The sequence below is a fragment of the Lutra lutra genome, chromosome 4 (assembly GCF_902655055.1).
Source record: "Lutra lutra chromosome 4, mLutLut1.2, whole genome shotgun sequence".
Lineage (NCBI taxonomy): Eukaryota > Metazoa > Chordata > Mammalia > Carnivora > Mustelidae > Lutra > Lutra lutra.
Window position 1 is genome coordinate 131,831,138 of NC_062281.1, and position 16,235 is coordinate 131,847,372.

General features: G+C 42.4%; 1 non-coding gene across 1 annotated transcript; it reads left to right on the forward strand.

Annotated features, from left to right (window-relative positions):
• Positions 1-15,780: 15,780 nt before the first annotated feature.
• LOC125099483 (U6 spliceosomal RNA) lies at positions 15,781-15,884 on the forward strand. Its single transcript, XR_007127209.1, has one exon. It is a non-coding gene; the product is annotated as a U6 spliceosomal RNA (small nuclear RNA).
• The last annotated feature ends 351 nt before the right edge of the window (positions 15,885-16,235 follow it).

Below are 16,235 nucleotides of genomic sequence, written 5' to 3' on the forward strand. Positions count from 1 at the left end.
AATCACCCCTCCCCAACTGCAATACTGTGTCCTGGGTTTTGATTCCATACAGCAGCTGCCGACAAAGGACTTTCTGAACGGGAAATGTGATTGCTCCATTGCTGAAAGCTGCACAGCAGCCAAAGAATGATAATGCTTCATTTCACTGACATTTGCAATCTGAGGTAAAAGATCTTGTTTTGAAGATGTTAATGTTGGCAGCCTCTTTTCATGAACTTCTGAATCCACCATGTTGCTTAACATCATTCTTCATCATGAAGGATTTCTTTAACCCATTGCAGTAGGAGCACCCAGTAGCCACCAGCTCACACACAGGTCAGTGAGCCCACAAGCCCTCATCTACACTGCTTTTTACACGGCTTGGAGCAAATGGCATACAGATACATAATCTAGTCAGAAGCCTAAAACACTGCTACAGGAGAACTTACAAATTGGAGAAGGGGGCACATAAACAGGAATCCTTAGATGAATTTTCCAAAAATTGTTTAAGTTGTTCCAAATCTTTATAAAAAACCTTTCTCAAAATTGTCTACCAAATCTCACTTGCAAGGGACCCTGAATTTGAGATAAAGATCCTTTCTCTTATTCTAACTTGATTCAAAGAGAGGAATAAAGAAATTGGAGAGATAAAAATGTATGGGGCGGGCACCTGGGTGGCTCAGTGGGTTAAGCCTCTGCCTTCAGCTCAGGTCATGATCTCAGGGTCCTGGGATCGAGTCCCGCATCGGGCTCTCTGCTCGGTGGAGAACCCGCTTCCTCCTCTATCTCTCTCTCTGCCTGCCTCTCTGCCTACTTGTGATCTCTCTCAGTGAAATAAATAAATAAATAATTAAAAAAATGTTTGGGGCGCCTAGATGGCTCAGTCAGTAGAGAGAACAACTCTTGATCTTGAGGTTTGAGTTCAAGCCCCATGTTGGGTATAAAGATTACATAAAAATAAATCTCTTTTAAAAAGGGAAAGACAAAGATATCTGAAAACTATAGTATAATCCTGTATTACACTGAGTCGAATGTTGTAAGACTGGTTATAGAGTGCCCAGTTTACTTGATTTACCTAAAGTTTAGAAAAGCTCTACACAAGGACACCTGGGTGGCTTAGTCAGTTAAGTGTCCAACTTTGCCTCAGGTCAGGATCACAGGGTCCTGGGGTTGAGCCCTTCATTACGTTCCCTGCTCACCGGGGAGTCTGCCTCTCCCTCTCCATCTGCCCCTCCCCCCGGTTAAGCTCTCTCTCGCTTTCTCTCTCTCTAATAAATAAATGATCTTTAAGAAGAAGAAGAGGGACGCCTGGCTGGCTCAGTTGGTTAAGCAGCTGCCTTCGGCTCAGGTCATGATCCCAGCATCCTGGGATCGAGTCCCACATCAGGCTCCTTGCTCAGCAGGGAGCCTGCTTCTCCCTCTGCCTCTGCCTGCCACTCTATCTGCCTGTGCTCACTCTTGCTCTCTCTCTGACAAATAAATAAATAAAATCTTATTAAAAAAAAGAAGAAGAAGAAGAAGAATGCTCTACACAATACAGAGTAGAATTCTGTCTCATTTACTGTGAATTAGACATAGTATAAAACTTGTGGGGGCGCCTGGGTGGCTCAGTGGGTTAAAGCCTCTGCCTTCAGCTCAGGTCATGATCCCAGGGTCCGCCTGCTTCCCTTCCTCTCTCTCTGACTGCGTCTCTGCTCTCTGCCTACCTGTGATCTCTGTCTGTCAAATAAATAAATAAAATCTTTAAAAAAAAAAAAAAACAACTTGTGGTTATCTGATCCTGGAAACCAGGTCTATTGACAACAGTCTAACCTTCTATTACAAAATAAGGATATTTCATTATTTTGATTTTCATCCCCTTTTTACCATGACGGCAATGTATGTGTTGGTAATTCCACCTATTCTACTTCTACTTCTAGTCTCTCATTCCCACCCCTCAGCCCATACGAGTTAACCAAATTCCCTTCAGAGAAGAGATTCTAACACGAAACCAAAATTCTCACCCCTGTAGAAAGCCTCATTTTTTAAAAAAAGTTAGAATTTTCCAAAAAGTGTTAAATATCCCAGCAGCTGCTCTGTTTCATAAGACAAGACAACGTTCTTGTGGAAAAACTGGGTGAGAATCCAGGAAGCATCCAGAGTGATTGTGTTTCTGAAGTAAACATCTGTGTTGATAGGAAATTAAGACATAAACACACATCTGTATTCAGATTTCAAACACAATTCCCAAGTGAAACATTAGAATTCCACTGGTTTTTAGGGGGGAAAAAATAATAAAGATCTCCTAAGCTTTGTAAAATTTTATATAACAGCAGCCAAATTCAACTACACCAGAGTAGGTCTTTCATCTGTACGTTCTGGGAAACAATTAGGAAAATTAGAACTGATTTTCTTGGGATCTTTTTAGTAACTTGAGCATCTTCACCAGCTTTTACATCAAGCCTACGATCCTTCTGTGCCACCAATGCCAGCCATGGTATTTGTTTATGATGACAGTTTCTTTCCTAGTGTAGTCATTGATTTTTCCATTCTACAACACACTTAGTCAAGAATGTTGTGTTTATAAGCTCGGTTACAGAAACATTCCTGCACACCACGAGCAGTGGGAGCTGTCGCTCATGGCCCACTACCTTGAAATAATACATCTCTCCCTCCCATTCTCATTTTCCCTTCCAAGGATAGCTCACAGTGGAAAGATGACTTCACTGGTTTTATAAAATGTGCTAGAGCAATCCCGCTTTCTAAAGGAACCACACCCTTGTCATTAGAATAAGAGAATACTAGGGAAACACAAAAATAAGAAAATGATGTATGTGAGTCCACCTTATCTCCTTTTGAAGGTCAGCCCCCTGAGGGTAGGAAATAATTCTTCTTGATATTTCTTTTGGTACCAATTTCCTGCATAGGCAAGTGAATTCACACACACACACACACACACACACAAACACACACACACACACACACACACACACACACGATGAAACCTGAAAAGCTTTCTTGCTGTTCCCATTATTTTTAGTGTCTTTCGGTAAAACTACCTTCAAAAAAGTAACGGATAAATGAACAACGATAAATACAGAGGGTGAGGAAGTAGCACTTTACAAGCCCCTCCATCTCCAAGCCTGAGACAGGCCACCAGGAAAGTATCCAAGCTCATGTTTAAAATGAAGAGTTCAGGCTCACAAGGGGGTAAGTTGTCCGTGGCACACAACTAATAACTGACAAAACCAGGTTTCATATTCACTGATGAGTACCTAGAATTCAGTGTTTATATATTGCCAGGTGAGTGCAGAGTTTTTGACAACAATTGAGTTAATAGCCTGAATGGGAAAAACAAACAAACAAAACACTGTTATCATCTTGAAATATAATAAAGTGAGGCACATGGGGGGCTCAGTTGGTTAAGCAACTGCCTTCGGCTCAGGTCATGATCCCAGGGTCCTGGGATCGAGTCCTGCATCAGGCTCCCTGCTCAGCAGAGAGCCTGCTTCTCCCTCTGCCTGCCACTCCCCCTGCTTGTGCTCTCTCTCTCTCTCTCTTCCTCTTTCTCTCTGTCAAGTAAAGAAAGAAATTCTTTTTAAAAGTAAATAAGTAAATACATAAATACATAAATAAATAATAAAAGAAATCTAATAAAGCTAGTATAGTCAAAAGCTCCTCTTGGCCAAAAGGCAATCTTAGGAAAGCATCCATAAACCTTCTAGTTTTAAGCAACACAACATTCTGGTGAGTCCTGTGTAATAAATTACCTACAAAATGTGTATATAATGAAGCAACTTGTTTTATAAGGTTATTGCAAACAAACTAGTAAAGCATTGGAGGACTGGACTAATTTTCTATTGCTGTATAATAAATGACCACAAGCCTAGCAGCTTAAAAAAAAAAAGCCACTTATTAATACACAGTTTGGTAGACCAGAAGCCCAGCATGGCATGGCTGGGTTCTCTACTGCTGCTGTTACAAGACTTAAATCAAGGTGTTGGTCACCTTCTCTGGGGCTCTGAGGAAAAAGCCACTTCCAAGCTTATTTTTGTTGTTAGAAGAATTCACTTTCTTGCAGTTGGAGGACTGAGGCCATTTTCTAGATAGCTGATGCCAATCCAGAGAAGACTCACTACATTTAAATGATTATGTGAGGAGGACAGGCCCACCTGGATAATCTCCTTTTCTCGAGTAGGCTGTGCCCTATAACATAACCTAATCAGAGGAGTAAAATTCAGCAAATTCCATCTGGGGAATTAGGCGAAACATATAGAGCAGGGGTGGGGGTAAAAAGTCTTGGAGGCCACCCTAGGATTCTGATAGGAAGTGAAAGAGATTGAAAATAGTTATGCCTGACATGTTGAACAAAAGAAATCAAACACAAACCTAACACATACTGTTAGATTTCGTTTATATGAAGTTCAAACTCAGTAAAACTATCAGTGTTGCCAGATAAAGTCAAGAGAGTGGTGACCCTTGGGGTCAAAGAGGGATAGGAACAACAGTATATTAGGAAAAGGATTTATTCAACAAGTACACATTGGATGCCTATCAAGCACTAAATAAAGGGAATTCCATAGCAATGAAGACAAGGCCTCTGTCCTCAAGTAGTTTAAAAATCTATCAGGGAAGGAGTACCTGGATGGCTCAGTGGTGGGCCATGCAACACTTGATCTCGGGGTCATGAGTTTGAGCCTTATGTTGAGGATAGAAATTACTTAAAAAATAAAATCTTTAGGGACGTCTGGGTGGCTCAGTTGGTTAAGTGTCTGCTTTTGGCTCAGGTCATGATCCCAGAGTCCTGGGATCAAGTCCAGCATCCGGCTCCTTGCTCAGAAGGGAGCCTGCTTTTCCCTCTGCGTGTGTGCTCTTGCTCTCTCTCTCTCTCTCTTTCTCACACAAATAAATTTTTAAAATCTTTAAAAATAATAATAATCATCAAGGCAAAACAGAGACTAATAGCCTGGAAACTAATAAATAATTATTTACCATGCATTGTGATAAGCCTCACATGTGGGAAAGGAGGAGACACTCAAAGAACATACATCAGGGAGACCCAAACTAGTTTAGGAGGTCAAGAAGTAACATTTAAACTGAGACCTGGAAGAACTTAGGTAGGCAAAGCTGGGGAATAGTTGACTTGGTGATGCTGGTTGACTGTGGACTGATCATCACTTACCTGTAAGACGTGACTACTTGGAGGCCATGTAGTCTCTTTCTTCATCATTATGAGAACAGTCTGGAACAATGGAGGCACTAATACCACTTAAAACTGCACTGGCCAAACAACATCTTTAATGCTAGGACACTATCAGTTCTGGACATTCTTCCACCAAATACTAACAAACTAGAAAGTGACCTGAAGGTAACCACCACCACAACATAGAAGCTTGGATCAGTATGGAAGGAGTACAGTAGAATGGCGCAGCACCTTCACACTCAGGCTCTGGGATCAGACAGCTGGGTTGTAATCTTAACTCCATCAGTTGCTGTGTGTGTCCTCAACCCTGACTTTCTGTAAGCCTCAGTTTCCTCATCTCTAAAATAGGGACAATAATCCAAAACTGCTAGGAAGTAACTAAAGAGTAGCTCCTTTAAGAAATACAAATGTATTCAGGCAGAAGATGAATTAGACTTGTTCTGTTTAAGTATGGTACTGGTAGATTTGGGGGGGGGGGTTAAAGATTTTATGTATTTATTTGAGAGAAAGAGCACAGGTACTGCGCAGGGGGAAGGGCAGAGGGGGATAGGCAGGGGCAGAGAGGGAGGCGCAGAGGAACAAGCAGACTCTGCTCTGAGCACGGAGCTCAGCGCGGAGCTTGATCCCACAACCCCAAGGCCACAACCTGGGCCAAAACTAAGAGTCAAATACTCAAACACCTGAGCCACCCAAGCACCACTTGGGCTGGTAGATTTTTTTTTTTTTTAAGATTTTACTTATTTATTTGACAGACAGAGATCACGAATAGGCCGAGAGGCAGGCAGAGAGAGAGGGAGAAGCAGGCTCCCCATTGAGCAGAGAGCCCAAGGCGGGGCTCAATCCCAGGACCCTGAGATCATGATCTGAGCCAAAGACAGAGGCTTAACGACTGAGCCACCCAGGCACCCCATGCTGGTAGATTTTGAATGCAGGTGAGAAAGAACTCTTCTGCCATTCTCTGACTCACCAGCCATACCCAACTGTCATTGCCCAAGCACACAAAGCTCCCTTAAATACCCGTACATTCTCCCATCTTGTTCTTTCCTCTGGCATGTTCTACCCACCCTTGTTTGCTTGGAGAGTTTCTTTTCACCCTCCACAATCTCAAGCATTGCCTTGCTGATGAAGATTTTCCCGTGTGCACAAGACAGGACTGGGTGATCCCTTGTCCATGCTCTTACAGCTATAAATATCCCTAAAGTAATATGCATCCTATACCATGACTGCTTATTCATACGTTCATTTCTCATTGTTACGAGCCTCTTGAGGGGTAAGACCATACACAGCACTTGGCACACGGTGGACAGTAAAAATGTTCACTGGATAAACTGAGTGAATACTGTCGCCTTAGGAGGCAAGGAATTCCTGCCGCCAGTAATATTTAAACCAGATAAGACAACTGCAGGCGTACAGACAGGACTGGAGTGTCTGACACTCACCTTGCAAGGCACTACATAGGACCTTCCAAACCTTCCAAACCTTCCAAACCTTCCAATGAGAGTTGTTGGTGCTTGGTGAAGAAAACTAAATCACAAGGGCACAGAGAGGAAAGAGTTGTATGTCAGACAAGAGGTAGAGCACATACCTCTGTTTCCCTGAGCCGGAGAGGACAGGACACAGACAGGACTGCAGCAAGAAAGTGATGACACGCCCGAAAGAGGACAGGAGAAGTCTCAAGAAAGGCCCTACTTAAGAGGAGTAGACAAGGTAAAGCACCCACCTCGGGATGATAATGCTTACGGAACCTCGTAACAGCAGACAACTATTTCCACCCATGGTTCCAAAAGGACAAGGGGAAGTGAGTGGAATTACCACAACACTGTAAAAATGCAGTGATTTGACACTAGTTGTGGCCTACGCAGAGGAACAGGACTCGGTCTCTGCCACAATCAAGCAAACGCAGGAAGGGGCGGGGGGGAGGTAAATATCCATGCATCCCATCCCCTGACAACATCCTGCCAGTGTCAGCCAACAGCCAGACCCAACAAAAAGCCAGAGAGCAAGGAAGTGTGAGGGAGGCAATCTGTAGAAGTCAGCTTCCTGAACCCCAGAGCAGGACAGACAACGAGTAGCAGACTAATGGCATAAACATCATTTGGGGAGCCCTCAAGAGCCGCCATGAAGTCTGGGGCTCAAGGATGACATGATCCAGGTTCCTTTTAAGATGGGAAATCTGGTGGCTGTAATCAGAATGAACTCTGAATCGGGAGAGGAAGATGGAGGCCGGAAAATAATCACTGAGACGGTTGGAGTAAGAGGGGAGGAGCCTCAGTGTTCATAGCAGCCTCTTGGGAGGCTCCTGATTCTCTAGCAGATTGTACAATCCCTGAGATACGTACCCTCGTTGTAAGTGGCCCACCAAGTCACAGAGGTGGAAAAGAAAGTCTCCAAACTGAGATTTCCACCTTTCAGTCTCCTCCTGGTATCCACTTTCTCCCTTTTCCTTAGTGTCTGCATGAACAGGGCAGGGCCAGAGAAAAGTAGCCTCAGTGACTGCAGGTCCCAGAGCAGAGGGCAGTAACCAAGTTTCCTGGCATAAAAGTCCAAAGCAATGAATAGAGATCATAGGAAGAAACCCCTGCTTGATCATCAGTCACCACACCCCCAAGATTGTGACATCTTAACACTTTTCTGGCTACCCACCCTCTCCTCACACCTTGACCAAACCCATCCTTCCTGCCTTCTCCCTTCCAAAAACTTGTCTTCCGTGGGCCCCACCTCAAAGGGACTCATTCCCAGATGTTACATTCAAAAATTACCCAGCAACATTTTCTACAACTGGATCAGCAGAGAGGACTGAAAGAAGCTTCATGTTCACTCTGTGAAGCCTTCTTTTTCTCCATGAGCAGATTCAGGTTCCTTCCAGCGCACTGTCCCTCCTCTCCCACCCAGCATACATCACACCAGGTCAGCACCCTGCCAAGGTGGGAGCAGCCACAATAGGGTCCTGATATTTCCTTTCACTGGCTGGATTGGAAATGACTCTGGCTTTATTCTTTGTTTTCTGTTTAGTATGAAACTCTTTTTTTACTTGTATTAGTACGCAGAGTTTCCTAAAATAAAAAGAGCAGGACTATTTGAGTTCTTAGCTGTTTTCTGAGACACTATGCCACAAGGCCTCACTGGATTGGGATTTACCTCCTTTCTCCACTGTCTCATTAGAAGCTTAGCTGCACTAAGAGGATTACTGACAATACAGTATCACTGAGCACTTGGAGAGACTTTAAAGATTAGTTCTTCTCTCAACAAACTCCAGGCTTTTCAAAATCAAAGTATGGAAGGAAGGGACATCTGCCAAAGAAAAAGGCTGGAGTTCCCACACACTTAGAAGCTTTTCCCTTACTGGCCCATTACCATATTATCACCAGCTACACGAATCAACAAATCCTGATAAATGGTTTCTATTCTCAGACTGAAGATTTAAAATGATACAAAGCAGCAACACGTGTGTGTATGTGTATGTGTGTGTGTGTGTGTCAGAGAGACAGAGACTATGCTCCCTATACACACAGACACACACACACACACACACACATATGCACACTCATTCTTTCTAACTTGTCCTAAAGCAATCCTGTTTATATTAGAAACTGCATTTGAGTTGGAATTCTTAGAGCAAATGAAGGGTTCATGAGACTCTCCCCACTTCCCCCTTCCCACCAGTATGTCCACTCCCAAGGACAGCAGGAACACCAATCAGTTCATTCATTAGCTTTTGCTTGGACTCAGAGCTGTGGTGGAGACAATCAGATGTCCCTCAGTGGAAAATAGCAAGGCCAGCTGAAGGCAAGAAACCAGCTGGAACCCAATGGGTGCCCCTGAAACAGTAAATAACATTGTGTGGATTCAACAATTCATTTTGTTGATGAATCCAGGACAGTTATTTATCTCACCACAAATCTGTCTTCATTTTCAGACATCTTTTTAAGAACCAATTTTAATGACACTTTCTTTAATCCTCCTTCTATTTGTACTCAGGTCTGTTTTCTATACTAAGAGCTACAAAAATAAATTCCTGGAATCATTACCCTGATGCACTCTAAATCTCTTTTATTTGACTACTTTTTTTTTTTCTGACTTTCAAATGGACATACTACAGTTGCCTTCCTGATGGAGCCCAGTGCAGAAAGGGGAGATGTGGCCCAAAGAGGGCCAAGGATGGAACTCTCCTCAGAGTGGGTGGGAGACCTGGCCACAGGGAAGAGGGAGGGGCTAGGGCTACATGGATACAAACTGCTACAACCATCAGGCAGGGGTCTAGCTCCTCTTTTGTTCATCTTCTGATGTGTGGTTCTTGACTGCTGGCTTAACTTTCAGAAAGCACCCCACTTTTCCAACCCTCATGGACCAGCTCCTACATTTGCATCTTATCTTCTCTAGCAAAAAGGAGAGTAATCAGTCCCAGAAATCTCTGAGAATCAGGGAGAGTATGTAAATGGCTCTATTTCTGTCCCTCAATGGAACATAAGTTCTCTAAAGGCAGAAGCAGAGGAGAGGTGGTTCATTAGGAACTATTAATGTACTAAGATTAACCAATCAGAGGATCTTCAGCAGAGCCTAGCTTTGCTGAAGAGGAGGAGAATGTGAGGGGTCTGGACTTTTTTGGTGCTCAACAAAACATCGTTATGTTTTGCTTTGTTTTTCAAAGAAACCTCATTTTCCTGGCTGTGATATGAAATATTTCATTTTCACAGCCTGTGTTAAGCAGTTCAGCTTATGGCTATAAGTGGTCTCTGGTTTTTGTCATTAGAATGAGTTGTCCAAGTGCACAGCACTCAAAGATGATGTCCACCAACAATTATAAGCAAAGTTCTTCCCTTCTTCATTCAAGTAAACAGGTCTGGAGTAACTTCTGAATTTGGCATGGGTAAGGGTGTTCCCTCAGATCACTTCTCAAGTAGTTATCTAAAGCAATCTCATTCTCTTATCCTACCAATTAATAATGGTATATACTTCAAAATCAACTGGTGAAGGGCTCACCTACGTGATCTATACGTCTTGAACAAGGAAAACTAACTGGTATTAAGGCATGTGAGAAATGCCATATGGCACAGCAGTGATTCACACTGACTTGGATGTTTACCTGGATTCAGTTCCTATATCTGCCACTTTTTAGGGCAAGCAGGACAACCAGTTTAACCTAGGTGTTATACATGCAAAAGGCCTGGACAAAGACTTAGCACATGGTAAGTATTATACTAAGTGTTAGGTATGGTTATTAAAGCAAGAAGGCTCTGGCTTTCAGGGCTCCAAGCCACCACTGAGAGGCAAGAAGGATTCAAGCCCAAGCCTTCCTCCTACTGAAGTGGCTGAGTCATTTCCCATGCCATTCACCAGCCCCTGCTGAGGTTGCCCTGTCTTGCCAGTGAGGCCACCACACTAACAATGAATGCCCTCCCCCACTGCCCTCTCCAGCCTCTGGATGCTGCCCTCCCAGTCTCTTGCATTGATCTTATTATTCCCCCAAATATAAGGGAGGATTCTCTTTCCACACGTGCTGCATCTCTTCATCAGACTAAATGTGATCTTGCTTTCTCCATTTTCTTAGCAAATCACCCATAGATGGTAGTTGCATCAAATAACTTGATAGAAGCTATAACATGGGCAATGTCAGGAAACATTTGAATGGCAGCTTAAATAACCTGTTCAAAAAGTCTTTTCCCATTGATAAAAATTACTCTTCGAGAGAGGTTGTGAAGGTATCTCCATCTCTCTCTATAAATCAGTATCATTATACTTTATGCATGCACCCCCACACATACATAGCAACACACATACACAAGTATACACATGTGCCCACTCCACCTGGCTGGAGAATTTTGGTCTCCTTTTCTTAAGGACCAATCAACAATTCCAGATTCTCTGTGCAATATTCTCAAGGGCACCTATCATGTTCACATGTGTTATGTGTCTATCTGATCAATTAAGTTGTTGGAAATTATTAATTTAACATAGTGATATTTAACATACAATCTTATGTACCTTTTTTATTATTTAAAATATACTCTTGTTATCACTAAGATGATAAATTTCTGCAAAGCTGAATAGCTGCTGGCAAAAGCATAGTATGAGACAGAGCTTTCAAAGTGGAACAGATTTTACTCAATAAATAGTTGTAGGGCACATGTACCAGGCACTGTTCAGAGTTGGGAATACAGAAGGGAAGAAAATGGACAAAAACTGTTCCCTGTGGAGCTCATACTACAGTGTAGGGAAGCAGAAAATAAACTACTAAATTAATAAAATTCAAAATATAGAGTATGTCTGATGGTGAAATGTGCTATAGAGAAAAATCAAGTAAGGAATGGAAAGAAACAGAGACATGGTGAGTGATGGTTTCTCAAGATAAAGCAGAAAAACCCATGTTACTCCATCAATATCAACTCCCCTTGCTCTCAATCCACAAGGGAAAGCAAGTGACCACACCATTAATAATCAGTAACTATTTTTTTGAATGTGTGACATGCCTCCAAAGAAAACCAAAATCTCAGAAAATAAAGCAAACTTTACACACCCATTTCAACTAGGTAGAATTAGTAGCTGGTACTTTTAAATACTCAATACACAGTTGTTGCATAACTCAGTGGCCCAGCAAGTAAGTGAAAGGATTACGGGCTTTCAGGAAGAGTGATCACAGCTCCACCTACAGAGTGAGGCAGCTCTGTATAGTGACTGCAACATCTATAGTAAGAATAGCATGTGCCCATTTGCTCACCGTACCTGGCATTCCTCTAAGCATTTTATATTGATCATCTCATTTGAACCTTTCCACAATATTGGAGATTCAGGGGAGGAAGTATCCAGTAAAGAACCTGTGAAAGCCTTCTCTGTTGAGTGGTGCCCTTTCCTATGGAGAAGTGCATCCTTATCAGTCAACAAGTTGGGTCCTGAGTAGACTTCAGAGCAGTGACTCTGATTACCAATCATTCAGGGGCTCTTCAAATTACCAAACACGAACGTTCACATCTTTCTACTCAGCTGCCAGCTCTTCTCAGCAAACCACTGATTCTAATTAATGCTCCAGTCCAGACTCAGAACTTACTGTCTTTCCACTTTCAGTCATTCTACTGGTGGTGTTCAGCAATCACTGTATCCAAAGCTCTAGAAGCAATAAGAGGCTCTATGCATTTACAAACAGACCAAGAAAGAAGGCTCAACATTTTAAAGTAAAAGCAAGCAAGCAAAGTAATGCACTTGCCCTGGGGTGGACACAACAGGTGCAGGAGAGGACTGAAGACTGATTCATACCTTCGGAGGCTAATTTTGATTCCCAGGAGGAGAGCCACTGAAGGAGGGAGGACAGAGCAGTACCTGCAGGTCGGTATAGGCAGCTTCACATCGCTGGGAAAAGAGCTACGTGGAACTATGTTCTGGCTGCACAAAAGAACACTCCGAAAACAAGCCACAGTGTAAGCCTCATCAGCAGCTGCTTGCCAAGTACAGGCCAGCCCCAGACAAGACTATAGAACCCATGCCTGCATGCTTGTTCCCATCTTGATATTTAAGAGCTGAAAATCAGTGCTGCTTTACAAGAAGTCAGAGCTACTGAAAATCCAAACTATAATTAAGAGAGAGAAGCTCTGATTTACTGGGGAAAACAAATTGCTACAAAAGCAGTGATGTAACCAGTTCTGGAAACAAACAGTACCCATTTCATCCTTGTTTCCAGTGTTTTAAAAGGAAAGAGGCAGCACTTTCGTGGGGACGTAGAGGCAATAGTGTAGACACAAAATCGAACAGAACTGGAGGGAGGGGACCTCTTGCCCCTGTGCCAGATGTGGTCCTGGTTCAATGCTAATCTGACCCTGTTGCTCTCCTGCTTAAACCGCACAGCAGCCTTCCATTCCCTTTTAATTAAAGCCCAAACTCCTTCACCTGGCCCATAGAGACTCACAAAATCTGGTCTTCTTTGTGGCTTTATCTCACTGTGCCTCTTCCCTGCATCCATTCTGAACTTGTCACAGGTCCTCACAGGTGCCTCCATCCCTGCAGCCACTGGCTCGTCGCATGGGAACACTCTTCTCCTTCCTCTCCCCATCTTCATCTGAGTGGCACCTGCTCATTCCTCAGACCTCTGCTTCATTATCATTTCCTTGAAGAGGCTTTCCTTACCCTCCTCTAGGTTAGATCCCTTGCTCTGTTATAATCCCCACATTTCCTCTCCTGTAATACTCACCAACTTTGTGATTGGTACTTAAATATCAGTCTTCCCTGCTAACTAGACACCTGTTGAAGTGTTCATAAAACACCTGTTAAATTAATCAATAGATTGAATTGAAACAAAAAAGTTTTGGGGGGTTTTTTTGCTGGTGCCATTGTTTATTTCTTGAGGAAGCTTCCAACGTTATTAATCAGTGTAATTTAAAGGTTCATGGGTGATTGCCAGTGTTACCGGTTTGCATTATGGGTTTCTTTTTTTAAGATTTATTTATTTATTTTTGAGAAGGGGAGAAGCAAAGGGACACAGAGAATCTTAAGCAGGCTCTACCCCCAGCACAGAGTGGGGGCTGGATCTCATGACCCTGAGATCATGACCTGAGCTGAAATCAGAGTTAACCCATGGCGCCACGGAGGCTCCCGGGAATTATCATGTTTCAAAAGTCAGTAGATAGGGAGTGAAGGAGATATCCAGGAATCCAGTCTTCTAAATATGATTAATCAGATAGCAATTTGAATGCTAAATAGTCTTAAGCATCCTTCACTATTTTCACAACTTGGCAAGAGCTAAAATATAAATCAGCAGTTCTTTGGAACTACTATTCTCTGCCTCGTCTGGGAAAACCACAGGCATCTCTTTCCCTGCCCTGCAAGCTAGCACGGCTATGGGGGCCCTTGGCCTGGTGTCCCCTGCGGTCCATGCTGCTCCCTAGGTCCAACCTTAGGTCCTTCTTTCTTCCTGAATACTTAAATGAAAGGAAAAAAATACATTAAGCAATATCTCAGGAGAGAAGAAAAAGGAAAATTCCAACAGTTTAGACTTTATGACCATCCCATACTTTTCCCAAAAAACATTCATATAACTACTTTCCTACCTACCCTTTCCCTTGCACCCAGGAAATAGTACCTTTCCTCTAATTTATTCTGAAATTCATTCATTCAGTAAACATTTATAAAGCTATTTCTGTCTACCTCATATTGACTCTAAAATTTTTGTTGTTTTCAACATTTTGCATTTGATTTAGGAGTCGCCTATTTTAAAAATGCAGAAATAAGCATACTTTTTCTTTATTTTGGGGGTAAAAAATTAGTAATCAGAAATAAACTTCATGAAACCTTAGGGGAAAAAGTTATGAATCTTTGAGTTGATAGCAATAGAGAAACTGAGTCAAATTGTCTTAAACTTCATGATTTCATTGGCTCACAAGTTTTTTAAAAGATCAGATGCTGTTGCAGGCCTGGTTTGACTCAGAACTTCATATAGTAACTGGGCTCTGGCTCCTTTGGGATTCTCTGGGCTCTGCTCACCTTCCCTCATGGTAGCATTTATTCGAGATCTCACTTCTCCCACAACACCAGCAGAGGGGAAGCTCTTCACCACCTCTCAAAAAAAAAAAAAAAGGAAGCTACTTCCTGGGAGCCCCCACTGAAAAGAATTTTTGCACTTCTCAGTGGCCTGAATTTGGCTAGTTGCCCATCCTAGAACAACCTCATGCAGGAAATGGTACACACTTGTTGGCTTAAGCCTGTCAAGATCCACCTCTGGAGCCAGAAATGGTGTCCATTCCATGCTGGCTGCATAGCTAAGCAAAGTAAAACATATCCCTGAAGGGGAATATATATATATGAAGGTGTAGAAATGAAAAATAGATACCAAAGAAGCAATCAACAAATATGCATCCCACAGGTGAATCAACTTTTCCAAAGCAGCACCCAAGATGTTCCTGCTCACAAGAAAAAATATGTCATCACTCCTGTGTAGCTTATAGAATCCCCAATTCTTAGAAATAGAAAGAATTATAGGGGACACCTGGGTGGCTCAGTTGGTTAAGCAGACTGCCTTCAGGTCAGGTCATGATTCCAGGGTCCTGGGATGTAGCCCTGCATCGGTCTCCCTGCTCAGCAGAGAGCCCGCTTCTCTCTCTTCCTCTGCCTGCCACTCTGCTTACTTGTGCTCTCTCTGTCAAATAAGTAAATAAAATCTTTTTAAAAATTTAAAAAATTAAAAATAAAAGAAAGAATTATAGAAATAGAATATAATTTCTCTCTCATATTTATCTCCCTCATATTATAGCAGTTAAGGCTGGGAAAAGTGAAGTAGACTACCCCAGGTTACACATCTAGTTAATGCCATTGAAAGGAACATAAACCAGGTGTTTTTATTTTTGATCCAACATTCCTTCTCATATGTCAATATGACACAATCCAGGTAAAATCAGATCATATGATGTGTCATTTCTGTTATTCTCTAAACACAGAGTTTATTTGCAGAGAGTATGTTTGTTGGGTTTATGAGGAAGGGGTAGGTAAGAAAGAATGAAAGAATGGAAAAAGAGAACAATTTTAATAACTTTTTTGTTTCAACTCAACGACTTTCTAGCACATTTATTGACCCAAAAACAAAAACAAAAAATTCTATAGCTGAGAAAATGTAACACCAGGACTTTGGTAAAAAGAATCCAGTGCTCACTTCAGCAGCACATATATTAAAATAGGAACAATACAGAGATCAGCATGGCCTCTGCACAACCATGACACACAAATTTGTAAAGTGTTCCATGTTTCCTTTTTTTAAGCATTTCCATATTAAAAAAAAAAAAAAAGAATCCATGTAATAACAGCAATTGGGCTTGTAAATCCTGATCCTAAAAGCAAATACCATTGGTGGAAAAGACAAGTTGCTGGCTCTGTTCTCAAAACTCAGTGTGGTTTGAGACCTGCCAGGTAATGTTCCTTTGTAATGGCTTTGACATGAGGAGGAACTCTTCAAGGTAAAGGGAAAGAGCTCATGCTGGTTAATTGTTAAAAATCACAGAGCAACTGGTCCCCTGGAGCCTGTGAATTCTCCTCCAGATCATAGAACTGCATTTCATTTTCAGGGCAGGCCAGCTAGCAAGAACCAGCTGTGGGAGCGGGG